Source organism: Girardinichthys multiradiatus, chromosome X (genome assembly GCF_021462225.1).
Source record: "Girardinichthys multiradiatus isolate DD_20200921_A chromosome X, DD_fGirMul_XY1, whole genome shotgun sequence".
Lineage (NCBI taxonomy): Eukaryota > Metazoa > Chordata > Actinopteri > Cyprinodontiformes > Goodeidae > Girardinichthys > Girardinichthys multiradiatus.
In genome coordinates, this window is record NC_061817.1 from 809,243 (window position 1) to 828,043 (window position 18,801).

At 40.7% G+C, this 18,801-nt stretch overlaps 1 protein-coding gene across 2 annotated transcripts in view; it reads right to left on the bottom strand.

Annotated features, from left to right (window-relative positions):
* Positions 1-18,801, bottom strand: part of LOC124862639 (neuronal-specific septin-3-like) — a 108,845-nt gene that overhangs the window by 72,120 nt on the left and 17,924 nt on the right. The window contains exon 1 of one of the 2 annotated variants that reach the window (XM_047356684.1): positions 6,978-7,079. The exons of the other annotated variant lie outside the window; for it this stretch is intronic. The gene's annotated coding sequence lies outside the window, so the exon portion shown is untranslated. Of the gene's footprint in view, positions 1-6,977; positions 7,080-18,801 lie in introns of those variants that run through there. 2 annotated transcript variants of the gene reach the window in all.

The following is an 18,801-nucleotide window of genomic DNA, read 5'->3' on the forward strand; positions in this document are numbered from 1 at the left end:
CCACCACACAGCCATAACCTGATCTGCTAAATTACCCTTGATCACCCTGGATCAGTCCATATTTGATCCAGCACTAGGGTTGTAAAATAACCCAAATAGATCATGCATTAAGACAAGTAACTTATTAATTCTGCTAGTAAACAAATAAAAAAGAATACATTTGTTTGTTTTGGGATGGTCTAGTCAAAGTAAAAAACAATTACCATATATGTCTAGTTGCAGTAATGTAACTGATATAGATTTTCTATTTAATCACAGTGAAATTTTACTCCATCTTTTAATATAAAGACCACCATGAAGCTAAGAGGAATGATGACAATTCATACAGCTTAGGTGTAGATTGTGTTCAATTATGTGACAAAGTTTTAAATGTGGGATTTAGAGGCAAATACAGTAAAGAAAACAGTACTTTTTCACCAAAAGCAAATGCTCTCAAACACTGAATGGTACATCATAGTTCTCCTGGATTATTTAGTTTGTTTTAATATGGGAAAAGAAGTTTAATAGACTAAATTATTTAACCTCCATTTGTGTAGGCATATTGTTCTGTATTGTTCAACCATAACTCCCACATCTGCCTTTCATAAACCAACCATTTCAGGTGTATCCAACTATGAGAAGATCACATTGCACATGCAGATAACACTGAGGAGGGATATGGAACAAATGGGTCCACAGACAAGGGATACTCTGCTAAGAAAAAGAACAGCTTTATTCTTAACCCTTTCCATACATATTTAAAATTGGTTGCTATGCATAAACATTTATTACATATTTGGACGTAAGCTGATTTGTCTTTGATATTTGTCATGAGCTGAGCTTGTTGTTTTAGGTTCCTTACAGCTGTTAAAGGAGGCAGACTCTGGCATAAAGTTCTGGTTTGGTCCACCTTTCTTTCTCCATGGTAGGTGAATGAGAGACCTTAATGTTTCCAAACAGCTTAATTTAGTGATACCGGAGATTTCTCTCTGTTTCGTTTTGGTTTTGTGCACGCAGTGCCTCTCATACACATCCGGCATGTGTTCAGGTGTAAAACAACACTTTATGTTTGGTACATGTAATACCGAACCAACAGGGCGGCACCAAATATTTTCGATACGAAAGGCATTGTCTTGTTGAAATAATTAGCCAGGATACCTTTTCCAAAACACTATGGCTACCCCCAGCCAACACACACAGCATTGACAGGAATGATCCTCTCCCCTCAGCACCACAATACAAGTAAACAATGGTCATTCCTGAAGATGCAACAGTGAGACTTATCATTGAACATGATGAATCAGCAATCATCAGTCCATGCCTCTCATTTAAAGCCCCACTCCAGTGTTTCCCCAACAATTATATGGAAAATATACACCCTGATCCTCAATAGCAAACCAGCCCAAACAGCACAACCAAATCCCGACGTCATTCATTTAAGGTTACCTTAACTACAAAACAGGTCTTTCATTAAAAGATGTGTTGCGCACACCAACTGCCTGGTCCAACGAACACACAAAGAGGTACATACAGGGTAAGTAGGTTACCATGAGCAGTGGGAGTGTGCGTCAATAAAATGTATGTAGTTTGTGCAGCCAGGTGCAGTAGGTGTCATCTCCCATGATGCCCCAGTCGACCCTAGCGGAGCCTCTGGATGGCAGAAATATGTCAGAAACATGTGATATAGTAAGTGCAGAAATTATGCGATCTTTCTTTTTGCAGGGCTCTGCATTTAGCAACTGTATCGACCTTAGTAAATATAATGTCAGCAGAATACATTACAAAGTTCATAATGAGGCTAAAACTGTTTTGTTTTTTAAACACTCCTTGTGGAACCTGACTGCCAAAAAAACAAGTGGTCAGCAATTATTTTGACCGCTCTCATTAAAGGAAAAACATGAACAACATGATTTTTAAGTGTTTTGTCGGTTTTCCCACCCTCCCGCTCCCAAGCTCAACAACTGATCTTCTTTCTAAATGCCAGTTGGTAAGAACCTTTCATCCTGCTGATACCAGCCAACAAGACAGAGCACAGGATTACTATGTGTCTGGATTTATGGAGTTTTGTAATGCTTGACACACAATGCAACCATGCTTCAATAGACTGTTCTGTCTCAGGTGGGCAGCACTTTCACAATGGTTGTGGGTGCCCTCAAATACCCATTGGTCAGCCTTGGCATTGGTAAGACCGACGATCCTTCTGGCCATACGCAAACTCCAAAATGTGTACCCTATCAGATTCCAGAAGGAGCTGCTAACCCTGTCTAGACATCCACTGTGTCTGGTGACACAGCTCATTATTTTAACAGACTTTCAGATTATCTGCTTGGACCACTATATCTTTACCAGTGCTTCCATATTTCATGACCTGTGGTGTCTCTTCTAGATGCACCGGCTCCTTGTAAATTAAAAAATGTACATACCCACGCTGGTGTAGGTGTGTACCAAATTTTGTTCTCATTGGACCATTCATTCTGCCTTTAGTGTGCCTAATGATTTAGCCAGTGGAAGTAAAATTGTCTGCTGATCTTCCATCTCTCTGTTTTCTTTGTTATACTGCATTTCTAAAATAAAATAAAAATCTGCTGGTCTCTAGTGTGCTGTTGTAGTTCAAGTAACACATACAAGTGTCAAGAAATGTACGCTCATTGCTTCAACTAATGAAGTAATTATTACCTGCTATTACTGACCAGTGAACTGGTAAACACTTAGAGGACAAGAGGTGAAACCTGCCCAATGAAAAATCTTGTGTGGTGGTGTTGAGTCTGGACCTGCTCATTTTAAAAGACTCACTGTTACCAGAACCACAAAAGCTTAAACAGACTTTGTAAATTGTACCCTCTAATAAAGTCAACCTATGATTTTATCAGAGATGTAAGACTTTACATTATGATGAACCGGCCATTCTGTTATCTAGTTTGGGTCACTACAAGTTATTAAGAGCAAATACACACATATGCACGCATACAAAACTCAAAAACTACTTCCAATTACTAAAAGCACACCTGGAAGACACATTCCAAAAAGCCATTTACAATGTTGTAATGCTGAAAATAACAGTTTGAAAAGTCATAAACATGCATGGTTAGGAAAAATAGAGCAAAAGAGCTATTATATCACACTGTCTAAGATGTCTGGCTACCTTTTGCCTCATAAGCACCTGTTTCCTGAGCATAGGTCTAATTTTTTACTCCTTTAAGACATTTTTATAGAACTCCCCAATGAGGAAGAGGCGGAGGCCACTGTGTGGGATTTTCTCCAGTGCAAAATATAACCTTAGAGTGACAACGTAACAAACATCTACTTTCATTGTGCTCACTGCCTGGGAGGGAAGAACCCCGACAACCTCCAGCCTCATCCTATAGTTGCGAAGTTCAAGAATGTCAAGCAAAAAAGAGCAGGTCAGAAGTCAGGTTAGAGAGTTGCATGGAAGGGATTATAGAGTAAACAACCAGTTCCTGAAGTTTGCAGAGCTACACTGATGAGTATTTACAAAGAGTCATAATGGGAAAACCTCAGAATCCGCAGGCCACTCCAAAATCCAAGTAGACTCAGTCTCAATGGTCCAGCAGTACCAACACCTCACCAGATAAGAGCTACACAGAAATTGTAGACTCCCGTCAACCATAAACTTTCCATCCTCAACGCCTAACTGGCCCTGGTAAAAGTTCTGCACAAGGAATTCCAGGCCCTGAGGGACTCGCTAGTATACAGCCAGGAACAGGTGGTGACACTGGCAACTGAGAACAAGATACAGAAGGAAAGTGCACAGAAACTCACAAATGGTATGATGCAGGTCTCAAAGGAAAACAGGAAAGTTAATGAGATTATACTAGACATCCAGGTGAGCAGCATGTGAACAAGTGAACTTCATGAACCAGTTAAAAGTATGCCTAGTGGCAAAGATCCAGGACCTGATGGTTTCCCTGCAGAATTCTACAATTCTGGCCACTGCTGAACTGCATCTTCCAACGGGTGGTCACAGAAATTCAGAAAACCTTGATACTCTCTCCAAACATGAACTGTGCTAACATAAATCTTATCCTATGCAGGATAAAAATCCCGCACTTCTATCTAGCTAATGCCCAATATCACTTATAAATGAACCACTTGTGGTGGCAATTCATCAAAGCAAAACTGTTTATGGAATTCAAATAGCTAATAGAATCCACAAAATGTGTTCATATGCTGATGATATGTTGCTCTTTCTCAAAAACGTAAACTTATCTCTCCTGAGAGTTTAATCCTAAAAAGTAAATTTTCTTCAATTTCCGACTACTCTATCAATTGGAACAAATCAAAGGCCCTTGATTCCTCCTCTAACATTCATCTCAGAACAACCACTCCTTTGCGGGTTAGTAACATCAGATACTTGGGCGTCCATATTAGAAACAGGCTGAACGAGCTGACACTAAACTACAACCCATCAATAATAACAGCAAAAGACCATCTCACAAAGTGGAGAACTCTCCCTCTGTCTGCAGTGTCTGCAGTCAAAATGATGGTCCTCCCAAAAATTAATATATCTTCTCAATGATCCCAGTTAAACCACACCTGACTTGGTTCAAAAGGTGCACTGATTGCAGTTTTCTGGCCGATCACCAATCATTAAAAAACCTGACCTGCCAATTCTGATTTTGGTTGATACATTTTTGTTGTACAACTGACAGTGTCAGGTGTTAAAAGGTCACAATACACCTTCAATGTTCCAATCTTATTTTATTGAAAAACACTGAACAATACCAACAATACAAACTTGTTTTAACTACACATGAGGTAGTTATCTCAAATGTAACTGAAAGGTTTACAGCATTGCTTTCCAAACTACAAAAGTAACTAAGTTAAATTAAAAAAAAATCAGTTCCTTTAGTCTTTTATTTTTCATATTTTCAGACCTTGGGGGAGGTAGATATGATCGATTTCACATGCAAATATTGGCCGATCGCCAATAATGCACAATTAAGGAAATCAGGACCGATTTCCTTTTTGGAAAGTGTGTATCCTGTTACATCTGGTGTAACACAACACTACATTTCAAAGAAAGATACTAGCAGTCAAATATGGTTGAAGTAGTGTGATGATCTAGGGCGGCTTTGCAGATGGATCTGGGTGACTTGCTGTAATTGATGGATTCATGAATTCTGTTCTCTTGCAGAAAACTCAGAGGGAGAATGTCTAATGAACAATGAACTAAAGCAAACCAGCAAGTCCACCTCCAAGGGGCTCAGAACAACAGAATGAAGGAAAAGTTGAAGCCTGGACTTAAATCCAGTTGAGAGGCAGCAATTTTGCAAAGAAAAGTTGGTCAAAAGTCCTCCGCAGTACTCATTACAATTTATCACAAGCACTATTACTGTACTTTTTAACATTAATAAAAAAAGTCACAACTTGGGTAAATTCTCTTTACTATATATATATACTTCCAATTGTTAAAATTATCAGATTTCTAGGATTTTTTGAAAATATATGAATATTGCAATATCCTGTCCGGGAGTGATGCTGAAAAACCCGTTTATGCATTTGTTACTTCAAGGCTGGACTATGGTAATTCTTTCATTTCAGGAAGTCCACAAAATGCAGTTTAAATCCTTCAGCTGATCCAAGCACTGCAGCAAGAGTTATGATTAAAATGAAAAAGAGAGATCATATTTCTCCTATTTTAGCTTCTCTTCATTCTCTTCAATCCATAATAGAATTTAAAGATCTCCTTCACATATATAAAGCCCTTAATAATCAAACTCCATCATATGTAATTGATCTGACTGATCCATATATTCCTAACAGAGCACTTCGTTCTCAGACTACAAGTTTATTGGTGGTTCCTAGAGTCTCTAGAAGTAGAATGGAAAGCAGATATTTTAGTTATCAGGCTCCTCTTCTGTGGAACCAGCTCCCAGTTTTAGTCTGTGAAGCAGGCACCATATCTACCTTTCGGACTAGGCTTAAAAACGGATTAGGTTATCTTGAGCTATCTCTTTAGTTATACTGCTATAGGCTTAGACTGCTAGAAAACATAATCACCACTTTCCTTCACTGTGCTACATTCTACTACTACTCTCCTATTTTGCATTATTTTCTGTTATTTAAACTGTTAACTTTATGTTCTCTCCGTTTTTTCTCTTCATAGAAGCTAAACTTGTCCTGGAGTTCTGGTTAGTAGTGACTCCTTCCTGGAGGTGGGCATTAGTTGACCTACTGCTGCCAACAACTTTAAGTTCTTCTCCTATAGATGCTAATGCTCACCTTATACAGATAATACACTTGGCCCTATCTTTCAGTCTTTAACCCTCTCTCTCCCTTAGACATAGTTATTGGATGGTGCACTCTCTCATCCTTTAGACTTGATAACTGACCAAAGCGTATTTGCCTAGCTGTGTTTCTATCCTAAATGAAGCCACCAAAGGAGCTACGACTGCCTTTACGTTTTAATTTTCTTTCACATAGAAAGTACTCCTGGATCAGTGCTTCTTTGTTTCTTTTTTTTGTGCATATGCATTGTCTTCTAAAACCCCCAGTCGGTCATGGCAGGTGGCCGCTTACATTGACAAATGCTTACAGGCTATATGGCACTTTATAGCCCCTATTTATCATTTTGACTTTATGTGCATTTGATAATAAAGGTATTGTGCTACTCTTGTGATCCTAACATGGTTAAACCTTGTGAATATTGATGCTTTGTGTGTTTGCATGGTGATCATAGCTAAGTGGGCCAGATGACATTTTTTCCATTCATTCTTTTTTTTATAATTTTAACATGAATAATAATATAAATGAATGAATAAATAATGCTAGTTAATGAAAATGCCATTAAATTGCCACTGAGAAGCATAAAAACACCTTTTTTCACATTTTTATGTGAACAGAAAACATGCTGACTGGTGTGTCCTTAGGCTGCTGTGCTCTACTGCTTTAATGCAGGTTGGAATGCCAAAAGGGGGTAGATCTGTGGTATTGATAGAATACCATTTGTCATGTGAAAAACAAAAACAAGCACTCACTGTGTGTGTGAGCCAATGTGTGTTCTGGAAGGTGATGGGATGGTCACTGGGTCAGTAAGTCATGGGACCCTCTCTGATATCTATAGGATCCATACTGGACTGCTGTACCAGTACGGAGACAGGATAAAGAGAGCCAGCTCTTAGTCTTTCCTTAGCTCCTCTGATCTCAGATATCAACATTTAGTATGTCAAAGGGCTGATGGGTGCTTATACCTACAGCGTTAATGTTCTTTTTCATATATTTATCAAAGGTAATAACATATAAAAACATTATTCATTGATAAATAGATCTTATAAGCAAACTCCTGGAGGGAAGGATAAACAGGAAATAAGGATGAAGCAGGTGGTGATGGAATATTGGATGGATGGATATTCTTCTGCAACCTATAAGCAATTTAACTCAGTTGATTTAAATTCCACCAATTACCAATAAATATCTTGACGCACTTTAAAAGACAAAAAAACTGCAGTTCACAACCACAGAAAATAAATCAAAGGAATCCAATCCAATAAAATCCAATCACACAGACAAATTCAGCTTACATTATCCGTTTTTAATAGAGTAAAGGGTGCATGAATACGTACCTTTCGGTTCAGTATGCACATGGACTGAACCAATACAGCGTTGTTTTAAAATTGAACACATGCAGAATGTTTACGTATACAACTAAGTGCACATAGCAACAGTCCATGGCACAACTGTTAAACGTCACACCATAACAAAGCAATGTGGAATCTCAGCTATCATTAAAGTCTCCCATTTAAGGAAAGTTAGGGGTTTCTTATTCAGCTACAGAAACAATGAGAAGAAAAAGAAGGTTTGTCAGCATTTTTCCCAACCCCTAACTGAATTACTTACCCTAAACAACTTCAGGGTAAATGTTAACATTAAAAAAATCCTAAATAACAATCTTCACCATTTTTAGGTGTTTTTATTATTAGTTTATCCAGGTCTGTAACTGATTATCCATCATTAGTAGAACATAATCAAACCAAATCTCCAGTGATTGAACATTTTTCTATAGAAATGTATAACTTGGACAACATGAGGTGTAGAAGCAGAGGTTGAGCTGATTGGGCTGCCAACAGAATTGAAACGTATTCACAGGATCAATGTTTGATGAGATATAAGCATAAATAAAACCACTGAATATCTTTTCAGGATCTAATCATTTCACCAAGATTTAAGCAACAAAACCTTACACCTGCATCACCTTTGGAAATGTAAAAAATGAGGATCATAGAACTCGAGGAGTAGAACACTGTAAGATTTTAAAAGGTTTTTTATATAGATGAGAAAAGAATCCTATGTTCTAGACCCAGAGTGGGCTGGTTTCCCTGAGTTTAAGAACAAATTTTGCAACTTTCACTCCATTTGCATGTGTGGCAACCTTCAACTTTCCTAGTGGGAATTCTGTGGGACACTTTTCCCCTGATTCTACTGCAGTAAGGGGTAAATATAAATACCAGGATCTTGATTTTTAAATGCAGTTTTTAACAAGAGGCAGAACTTGTGGACACACCAGACTAAATCTGGAAGGGATTTTCACCTCCAGCAGGATTTATTAACCCTACTTGATGTAACAGTGTTTATAAATGCAGTAACAAACAGCATTTAGGTGAAAACAGTTATTATGAGCATAGCTCTCTATATAATGCTCTGATCTACTTACACTATACAACAAGCAACATGTAAGTAAACAGCAGGAAGATGAGAGGTGCCAGAGAATGTGCTTTTGGGCTGGAAAATGGGGATTAAAACAATCTTGAACTGGATTCCTCCATAATCCAGTGAGATATGTTTCTGGTTTGAGAAGCATCTCTGTCCTTCAACTGCTATGCCCTACAGCAAACCTTTAAGGTCATAACAGATCTCCCTCAGAGAATTTCATTTTTGTCTTTATGTGCCTGCTGTGATTGCTGTTGAAAGTCATATTTACTACTTGCTTTATGAATCAGAGGCTGGGATGCAGCAAATATTGGTTGCAAATAATGTCCAAACAGCAGCAGGTCCGTCTTGAATCAGGAACAAAGGAATCTGACCTGATGCTCTTGAGTCTGGCCAAATAAAACTGTTGTGGATGAGCAGGTTGTTCATATGGAACTCTGACAAACTTCTGAGGCAATAATACCTAGAATCCTTAAATTGTGATTAAAGACATCTACCAAGTAGTCATAGGTGAGTTAGTTTTTAGCAGCATTTTGGCAGCATTTTTTAAATATTGGTAATATGTGTTTTTACAAATTTAAATTTCTGTTTCATGACTAATCCATAGAATCATCAACTTTCCAGATTACCTGAGAGCTTTCCCTATTGCTGTATTCAGGGACAAAAACAGTCACAGTAATGGTTCTCTAGCCCATATTGGCTGGCTTTCACTAAATAAAGGCATTTCTACAAGAATAAAGAACAAGGATTGGCGATATGGACAGAAAATGTCATTGCAATACTTTGTGATATTTATTGTAATAATGACAAAAGCCACAATAAAATTTTGTATTAAATATTACAAGTAGTTCGTATGTATTAGCAGTCTTTTTTAGGCAACTGTATGGCTGTGACTGCATGTCCCTGCATACACCTGCTCTTAAAAACAAACCTATGTTGAAAAAATCATTCTTTAGGATGCCAGTTACATTAAATGTGTTTTTTAACCACTAAACTGGACAAAGTGTAAACTTTATTTAATCATATTTTTTAATTTACTTACATTTATTATTGTTTTCATGAAACCATCCGTGGTGAAACTAGTGAAAGACAATGCTGTCAATTGGTAAATGCCCATCACTATTTAACACAATATGATGCTTTTTGTAAAGAAATAGTCAGTTACTTGTACTTTTAGAACAGTGTTAACTTGAAAAAAACTCTAAGTTGTGCAGCTTTAAGTTCCACACTATGGCTGTTGGTTTTGGGGGCAAATGGAAAGATTTCCAATAATACAAACCTGTCTTTCTTCTATGTGAGAGAAACATCTAGCAGATTTCATAAAGGGAACAACGAGCAATGTACAGAAAACTCAGGTCACTTTTTCTGTCATTTAATTAAAAAGACTTTAACGCATAAGAACTATGTCTCTGAAACTTTCAGTGGTTTCAGAATGGTAACTTTTTAAAACCTTGGTATCTTGGTAACCGGTCCATTCCTGTTACTTATGTTTGTCCTTCACCTCCACTGCAGCTTGCAACCCTGCTAATGTCTAATGACTGAACTAAAGTGTCAAAGAGATCAGCAGAGACTCTGTCTAAAGGCTAAACTAATTTGTTTAGAAGCCCTGAAAAGCACCTGTCTAAACAGAAGAATGTTAGGGACAAGAATCAAAGCAGAGTAGTTTTTCTCGCTGTCTTTGGCACTGTCCCCTGCAGGGCTGTGAGCCATGACCGATCACCCTGAGGAAGAGCAAACTATTTTAATTGAGACTGTCTCCTGCTCTCCATTCAGAATAGCCTAATGTCTATTAATCATTTTCTTTATGTTAGCCTGTTATTTAGTCCGTTCTAAACTAATCTGTACCTCATATACTTCGTTTCAACAAGACCGGGAAAACGTTTTAATAACACTGACAGCAGCTTTAACATTTGATGGATTGAGAAAATTTCAAAGGTGATGGTAGCAAGGCAGAGGCAAGAGGAAGCATGCTCTTTAACAAAACGCTGCGAGCAGAAATCCATTCAGTGTGATTGTGAGAGCTCCATCACATGACAGTAAGAGCACCTAATCCCTGTTAACACTGCACTTAAAAGGAAGGACTTTTGCACCTCACTGTTCTGTATGGAAGGCCCAGATACAAAGATCTGCATAAGAGACAGACACACTAGTGCTCCATTTTTTTTAATTTGAGACAAGTAATGGCAGGACATTTGAAGGTATTTTCTTTTATGTGATTGCTTGGTGAAAGTGTGAATACCTACTGTGATGGAGTGGTGAGGAAATATCAGCAAAATAAGAAAGTAAGTATAGGTTTTTATGGATAAAAGATCCACATAGTCAAATATGGTAGAATTTTGCCAACAACTTTATACACCCTGGGTGACCTTTTCTTCTGCAAGAGCAACACAAAGTGTCTGGAACAGTCTCAAGCTTAGTAGTAACAATTAGAGATGCATGGAGAAATTAACTGGTGACCAAAATCGACTGATCTTTAGATGCTCAGTCACCAACCAGTCGGAAACTCAGAATTTCTTTTTCCAGTCAGTGATCAGACCTTTATGGACAATCAACAGGAAACATTCCTTAAAACTGGAATCCCAACTTGGTGAGCATTTCCACCAGTTTTGGGAACCAAGCATGACTAATCAATAGCGGGGGTTACAAAATGCAGGGCGAAGCGTGGCAGTGAGCTTGCTGAGGTGAGTGCAATGTTCCTTTTTATGCAAAAAAAGAGCATCCATACACAACAGTTAATATGGAAAAGGAGACGGCAACTCAAAAACAACGGTATATAGAACGTTTTCATTTGCATATGTTCAGCATCCACAAATGTAACAGAAAGGAGTAGTTATACAATGTGTTTTTAGTTTTCTTTTGCAAACATATTAATGTTTCTACCCTACAGTCTTCTCCTCTGTACTTGTTGCATATACAGGTCCTTCTCAAAGTATTAGCATATTGTGATAAAGTTCATTATTTTCCATAATGTAATGATGAAAATGTAACATTCATATATTTTAGATTCATTGCCCACTAACTGAAATATTTCAGGTCTTTTATTGTCTTAATACGGATGATTTTGGCATACAGCTCATGAAAACCCAAAATTCCTATCTCACAAAATTAGCATATCATTAAAAGGGTCTCTAAACGAGCTATGAACCTAATCATCTGAATCAACGAGTTAACTCTAAACACCTGCAAAAGATTCCTGAGGCCTTTAAAACTCCCAGCCTGGTTCATCACTCAAAACCCCAATCATGGGTAAGACTGCCGACCTGACTGCTGTCCAGAAGGCCACTATTGACACCCTCAAGCAAGAGGGTAAGACACAGAAAGAAATTTCTGAACGAATAGGCTGTTCCCAGAGTGCTGTATCAAGGCACCTCAGTGGGAAGTCTGTGGGAAGGAAAAAGTGTGGCAGAAAACGCTGCACAACGAGAAGAGGTGACCGGACCCTGAGGAAGATTGTGGAGAAGGGCCGATTCCAGACCTTGGGGGACCTGCGGAAGCAGTGGACTGAGTCTGGAGTAGAAACATCCAGAGCCACCGTGCACAGGCGTGTGCAGGAAATGGGCTACAGGTGCCGCATTCCCCAGGTCAAGCTACTTTTGAACCAGAAACAGCGGCAGAAGCGCCTGACCTGGGCTACAGAGAAGCAGCACTGGACTGTTGCTCAGTGGTCCAAAGTACTTTTTTCAGATGAAAGCAAATTCTGCATGTCATTCAGAAATCAAGGTGCCAGAGTCTGGAGGAAGACTGGGGAGAAGGAAATGCCAAAATGCCAGAAGTCCAGTGTCAAGTACCCACAGTCAGTGATGGTCTGGGTGCCGTGTCAGCTGCTGGTGTTGGTCCACTGTGTTTTATCAAGGGCAGGGTCAATGCAGCTAGCTATCAGGAGATTTTGGAGCATTTCATGCTTCCATCTGCTGAAAAGCTTTATGGAGATGAAGATTTCATTTTTCAGCACGACCTGGCACCTGCTCACATTGCCAAAACCACTGGTAAATGGTTTACTGACCATGGTATCACTGTGCTCAATTGGCCTGCCAACTCTCCTGACCTGAACTCCATAGAGAATCTGTGGGATATTGTGAAGAAAACGTTGAGAGACTCAAGACCCAACACTCTGGATGAGCTAAAGGCCGCTATCGAAGCATCCTGGGCCTCCATAAGACCTCAGCAGTGCCACAGGCTGATTGCCTCCATGCCACGCCGCATTGAAGCAGTCATTTCTGCTAAAGGATTCCCGACCAAGTATTGAGTGCATAACTGTACATGATTATTTGAAGGTTGACGTTTTTTGTATTAAAAACACTTTTCTTTTATTGGTCGGATGAAATATGCTAATTTTGTGAGATAGGAATTTTGGGTTTTCATGAGCTGTATGCCAAAATCATCCGTATTAAGATAATAAAAGACCTGAAATATTTCAGTTAGTGTGCAATGAATCTAAAATATATGAATGTTAAATTTTCATCATGACATTATGGAAAATAATGAACTTTATCACAATATGCTAATATTTTGAGAAGGACCTGTATTGTCTACAGCTTCAACCTGTCCCCAGGTGACATTACAGTTCACGCAGAAGAACCAAGTATTCTGCGATACATGAGCTGAACTAGAGTTCGTGCTCTGGAACCTCTTTTCATTGGTGGAAGCATAAGACTCTGTTTCGAAATCACATCTCGGGAACTGGAACAGCCTCTAAACCACGGTGGAAAACGGGTGATTAGGTGTGACGAGGATGGTAGTATCATGAATGACTACATCAGAGTAACAGGTCATGTTAGATGTGTTTGAGATGAAGCCAGAAAGGACAGACTGAGATGGTTTGGACATGTAAAGAGGAGGGATAGTGAGTACATCAGTAAAAAGATGGCGAGGCTGGAACTGCAAGGCAGGAGTCCTAAAGGAATACCAAAGAGGAGATTTATGGATAGAATGAAAGAGGACATGAAGATAATGGATGTGAGAGAAGAAGATGCAGAAGATAGGGTTAGATGGAGATTGTGTACACAAACAAGGAATTTGCCTTCAGTTTTAAGCTCTCACAACATACAAACAATAATTAAAAACATACAAACTTTAGAGGAAATCAAATAAGAATAAAAGGAACAGTATGGGGCATAGGGGAAGATTGCACGACCTGTATAAGTAGGCTTAAGTCCACGACTTCCTGTCTGCCTACTTTCACCTAGCCAAAAAAAAAAGCCTGTTTTGTGGATGACAAACAAAAGACAGACTGAATAATGGCAGTGTGGAAGATGACCAACAGCTCCTGTAGTAGGTTGTACTTCTTAAGTTGCCGCAGGAAGTACAGTCTGAACAGTGTTTGTGTGTGGACCAGCTCAGGTCCCAAGAAAAGGTGGTTCCTAGAAACCAGAAGTGATCCACAGCAGACACAGTGTTAAGGATGGTAACAGTAGGTTGTGTAGAAAGAGTTCTCCAGAGGTTCACTGTCATTTACACGGTCTTGAGCAGGTTAAGCTCCAGGTGGATCTGACTGCACCAGTGGAACAATCAATCCACCTCCTATCTGGGAGATGGCGCCGACGATGGCAGCCTCGGAGCTTCGCTCTCTCTTTCTTTGTGTATTTTGTGTGCATTTTGTATGTTTTTCGAGCCACAGTACTGCGGTCTCGGGCCACAATTCTGTGGTCTCATTCAGCAGAGAGGAACTTCTCAACATCAGAGAGTCCTCTTTTTTTCATCATTCCTCGATCCGAGCTTCACTGAGCTTCTGGCGAGCAGAACCGCGGCACTCTATGGGATACTGCGCCAAAAACGTCGGAGGGGAAAGCATGCTGGCGCGCTGGTAAAGCTCCGCCAAAGAGGACTTCACACACCACTGCCTTCAATCCATCTGGCAAATGTCCGCTCTCTAAGTAACAAGATGGATGAGCTGCTTCTTCTCACCTGTAAAAACACGGACCTCCGCGAATCAGTGGTTCTCTGCTTTACCGAGACATGGCTGAGGGACAACATCCCGGACCGCGCACTGCTGATGCCGGACTTCCAGCTGTTCAGAGCGGATCGCAGCGCGGAGCTATCAGGGAAAAAGCGAGGAGGCGGAACCTGCTTTTATATAAATGAAGGTTGGTGCAGAGACATAAAAGTGCTAGAGAAAAAGATGTAGTCCTGATCTGGAGTCATTTTCCATAAACTGTAAACCGTTTTATTCACTGAGAGAGTTTTTCTCGTTCATAATAATTGGCTCATATTTTCCACCACATGGCTGCACTTCTGCCGCTGAAAAACATCTTGCTGAGATGATTACAGACCTGGAGAAAAAATACATGGACTCTTTCATCATAATACTGGGAGATTTTAACAGAGCAAACCTCTCTGATGAACTGCCCAAACACAGACAGCATATTAAGTGTCCCACCAGAGACAAAAACACACTGGACCATTGTTACACAACTTTAAAGGACTCCTATCATGCTGTTACCAGGGCTGCTCTGGGATTTTCGGAGCATTCTCTTATCCACTTCATCCCAACATACAGGCAGAAATTAAGAGCTTCCAAACCCAAGGTTCACACTGTTAAGAAGTGAACTGAGGAATCAAAGCAGATGCTACAGGCCTGCTTTGAATGCACAGACTGGACTGTTTTTGAAACCTCAGCCACTGACTTAAACCAACTAACTGATGTGGTGACATCATACATCAGTTTCTGTGAGGACATTTGTGTGCAGACCAAGACATTCTGCATTTTTGAGAATAACAACCCATGGTTTATTCCAATCTCAGTGGAGATTGGGCGCAGTACAGGCAGGCCAGGAACAGACTAACAAAGGAAATCAAAGCAGCCAAGAGAAGCTACAGTGAGAAGATAAAGAACATCCTTTCTACTAGTGATGCTTCGACAGTATGGACTGGTCTGAGAAACCTGACTGTCTATAGGAGCCCCCCACCCAACAGAATCCTCGCCTGGCCAACCGTCTGAATGGCTTCTACTGCAGACATGACAAGAAGCCATTCACACCTCAAATCATCTCCTCCACATCCCATTCAGGAACAAATTCTTCCCATAAAGTAACCAACCCCCCACCATCAGATCCTCAGCCTGCACTAAAGATCTCTGAGGAAGATGTAAATGGACTCTTTCAGCACATGAAAACAAAGAAAGCTGGAGGACCTGATAAAGTCTCCCCATCATGCCTGAAAGCCTGTGCCAATCAACTTGCTCCGATCTTCACCCGGATCTTCAACAAGTCACTGGAGACATGTGAGGTCCCCTCCTACTTCAAACGATCCACCATCATTCCAGTGCCCAAGAAACCAAGCATCCTAGGATTAAATAACTACAGGCGTGTAGCCCTGATGTATGTGGTCATGAAATCCTTTAAGCGGCTGGTGTTGAAGCACCTAAAAGACATCACAGAACCCCTGCTGGACCCCCTGTAGTTTGCTTACCGAGCAAACAGGTCAGCAGATGTTGCTGTCAACTTAGGTCTACACTTCATCCTGCAACACCTTGACCACCCAGGGACGTACGCCAGGATCCTGTTTGTAGACTTCAGCTCGGCCTTCATACCAGACATCCTCCACCAGAAGCTCACCCGGCTCAACGTCCCAGCCTCCACCTGTCAGTGGATCAACAGCTTCCTGACAGACTGACAGTAGCAGTTGAAACTGGGGAGCATCTTCTCCCGAACCAGATCAATAAGTACTGGTGCCCCCCAGGGGTTTGTTCTATCCCCACTCCTCTTCTCCCTGTACACAAATGACTGCACCTCAGCGGACTCGTTCCTGAAACTCCTGAAGTTTGCAGATGACACCTCTGTTAATGGACTGATCCAGGACAGTGATGAGTCTGCATACAGACAGGAGGTGGATCGGCTGGTACACTGGTGTTGTCAGAACTACCTTGAACTCAACCTACTCAAGACTGTGGAAATGGTGGTGGACTTTTGGAGAACACCACCCCCATACACCCCCCTCACCATCCTCAACAACACCATGTCAGCTGTGGACCACTTCAGGTTCCTAGGAACCACCATCTCTGAGGACCCGAGATGGTCTTCACACATAGACACTGTTTGGAAGAAGGCCCAGCAGAGACTGTACTTCCTGAGGCAACTCAAGAAGTACAACCTTCCACAGGAGCTGCTGGTCATCTTCTACACTGCCATCATTCAGTCTGTCCTGTCTTCATCAATCTTGGTGAGGTTTGGATCATCCACAAAACAGGACAGGTCCAGACTGCAACGAATAATCAGGACTGCAGAGAGAATCATCAGGGCTGACCTTCCCTCCATCCAGGACTTATACAGGTCTAGGGTCAGGAAAAGAACTGCTAAAATCTCTGCAGACCCCACACACCCTGCACATAAACTGTTCAGAGTTTTACCTTCAGGCCACCGCTACAGAGCACTGTTCACTATTACCAGCCGCCACAGAGACAGTTTCTTCCCCCAGGCTGTTTCTCTAATGAACATTTAATAGAGTACCAAACAACTGCATACCGAAGTTGCAAATGCACCTTTGTATAAATGTATATTTAAGGACATAAAGATATATGCATAAATACATCTTATAACGCATTAAACTAACAAAAAACAAAAAAACCCAGAGAGCAAAGTGTACCGGAGTCAAATTCCTTGTTTGTATGTACGAACTTGGCAATAAAGCTGATTCTGATTCTGATCTGTATACAGATTCATCATTGTCCTGGACCATTAACAGTGGTGTCATCTGCAAACTTCAGAAGTTTCACAGATGCACTGAGGTGCAGTCATTTATGTACACAAAGACGAGGAGAGGGGAAAGACCACACCTCTGGGGGGCGCCAGTGCTGATGAGTCTTGTGAGGGAGAAGATGCCACCCCAGCCTGTCAGGAAGCTGGTGATCCACTGACAGGTGGAGGCTGAGTGAGAGTCTGGTGGAGGATATCTGGGCTGATGGTGTTGAAGACAAAGCTGAATAGGCCTGTCACAATAACAAATTTTAATGGACAATAAATTGTCCCAGAAATTATTGCGATAAACAATAATATTGTCGTTTGGACACCATTTTCAACTGATATAATGATTAAAAGCATAATAATGCAAGTAGCTACACCCTCTCAAAGATCAATAAACTTCAGTTTCTAAAAAACATTTAGAAAACGGGCAAAACTGCCAGTAAGTGAATCCAAAGTGCTCCCAAACTGCAGCTGACACATTCGGCTTTGAAACCAATTCTATCTCTGGTTTTCCAAATCTCAAAAAGCGTTTCTCTGGCTTGCAGCTCCTCACGGGGGTCTCAGGCTACACTCTACGAGACCATGCCCCTGGCAAGTACCTGATGCAAGAGTTCACTCTTCCCTATGCTAGGGGAACTAGAAGGGGAGGTGTCACCCAGTCTCTTTAGTAGAAAAGAGGGAAACACAAGGAAAACAAACAAGCAAGCAAATGGAAATTTTCAAGTTAATTTTAATTTATCATGTGATTAATTTATCCATGCAATTAATTTATTTTTTGCTTATTGAGACATGCCTAAAGCTGAAGTCAACAAACTGGATCTTCTGATGCTGAAACAGCCTATTCAAATCTTCCTCAGCGATCTTTAGTGCATGTAGGGGGTCAGAGGGGAGGGGGTTATAGAGTTCCCTTTCCTTTCCATCTCAGTGTCCTTTGCATTTGAAATAATTCCAAAACAATTCTAACAAAGTTTTCTCTGTATATCAAATGACTGAATGTACGCCTCAAATTGGACGCTCGTGCACTTTGAAGTTAGACGCTCAATATTAAGCGTCAAAATCGCTCTAGATGTCTAAGATGTCCCTACGGAGCAAAGTGCTGACAGACCCGCATTGGGAAGAGCTACCCTTGTTTGCCGGTCTCTTGTGTACAATGGTAGATGTAATTGGGAGAATGGCTTGGCTTATTTGCTGAATAACGACAGGACAGGCACAAGCCACAACAATAATGTCCCTTTTCCACTGGTCCGTTTCAGGCGGTGCAGCTCCGCTTCACTCAAGGAGGTTGTGGCAGGAGAAGCAGCGAGGTGGGAAGCTGCTGTCTGGACTGGTGAAGCTCCAAAGTTTGCCTGAAGAAGTTCCAATTTTAGGCTTAATGAGGAAGTTTTTGCTCCTCGAACTGCCACCTTAACGTGGTGGAGGGGTTTGAGTGCTCAAATGATCCTAGAGGCTATGTTGTCTGGGGCCTAAATGCCCCTGG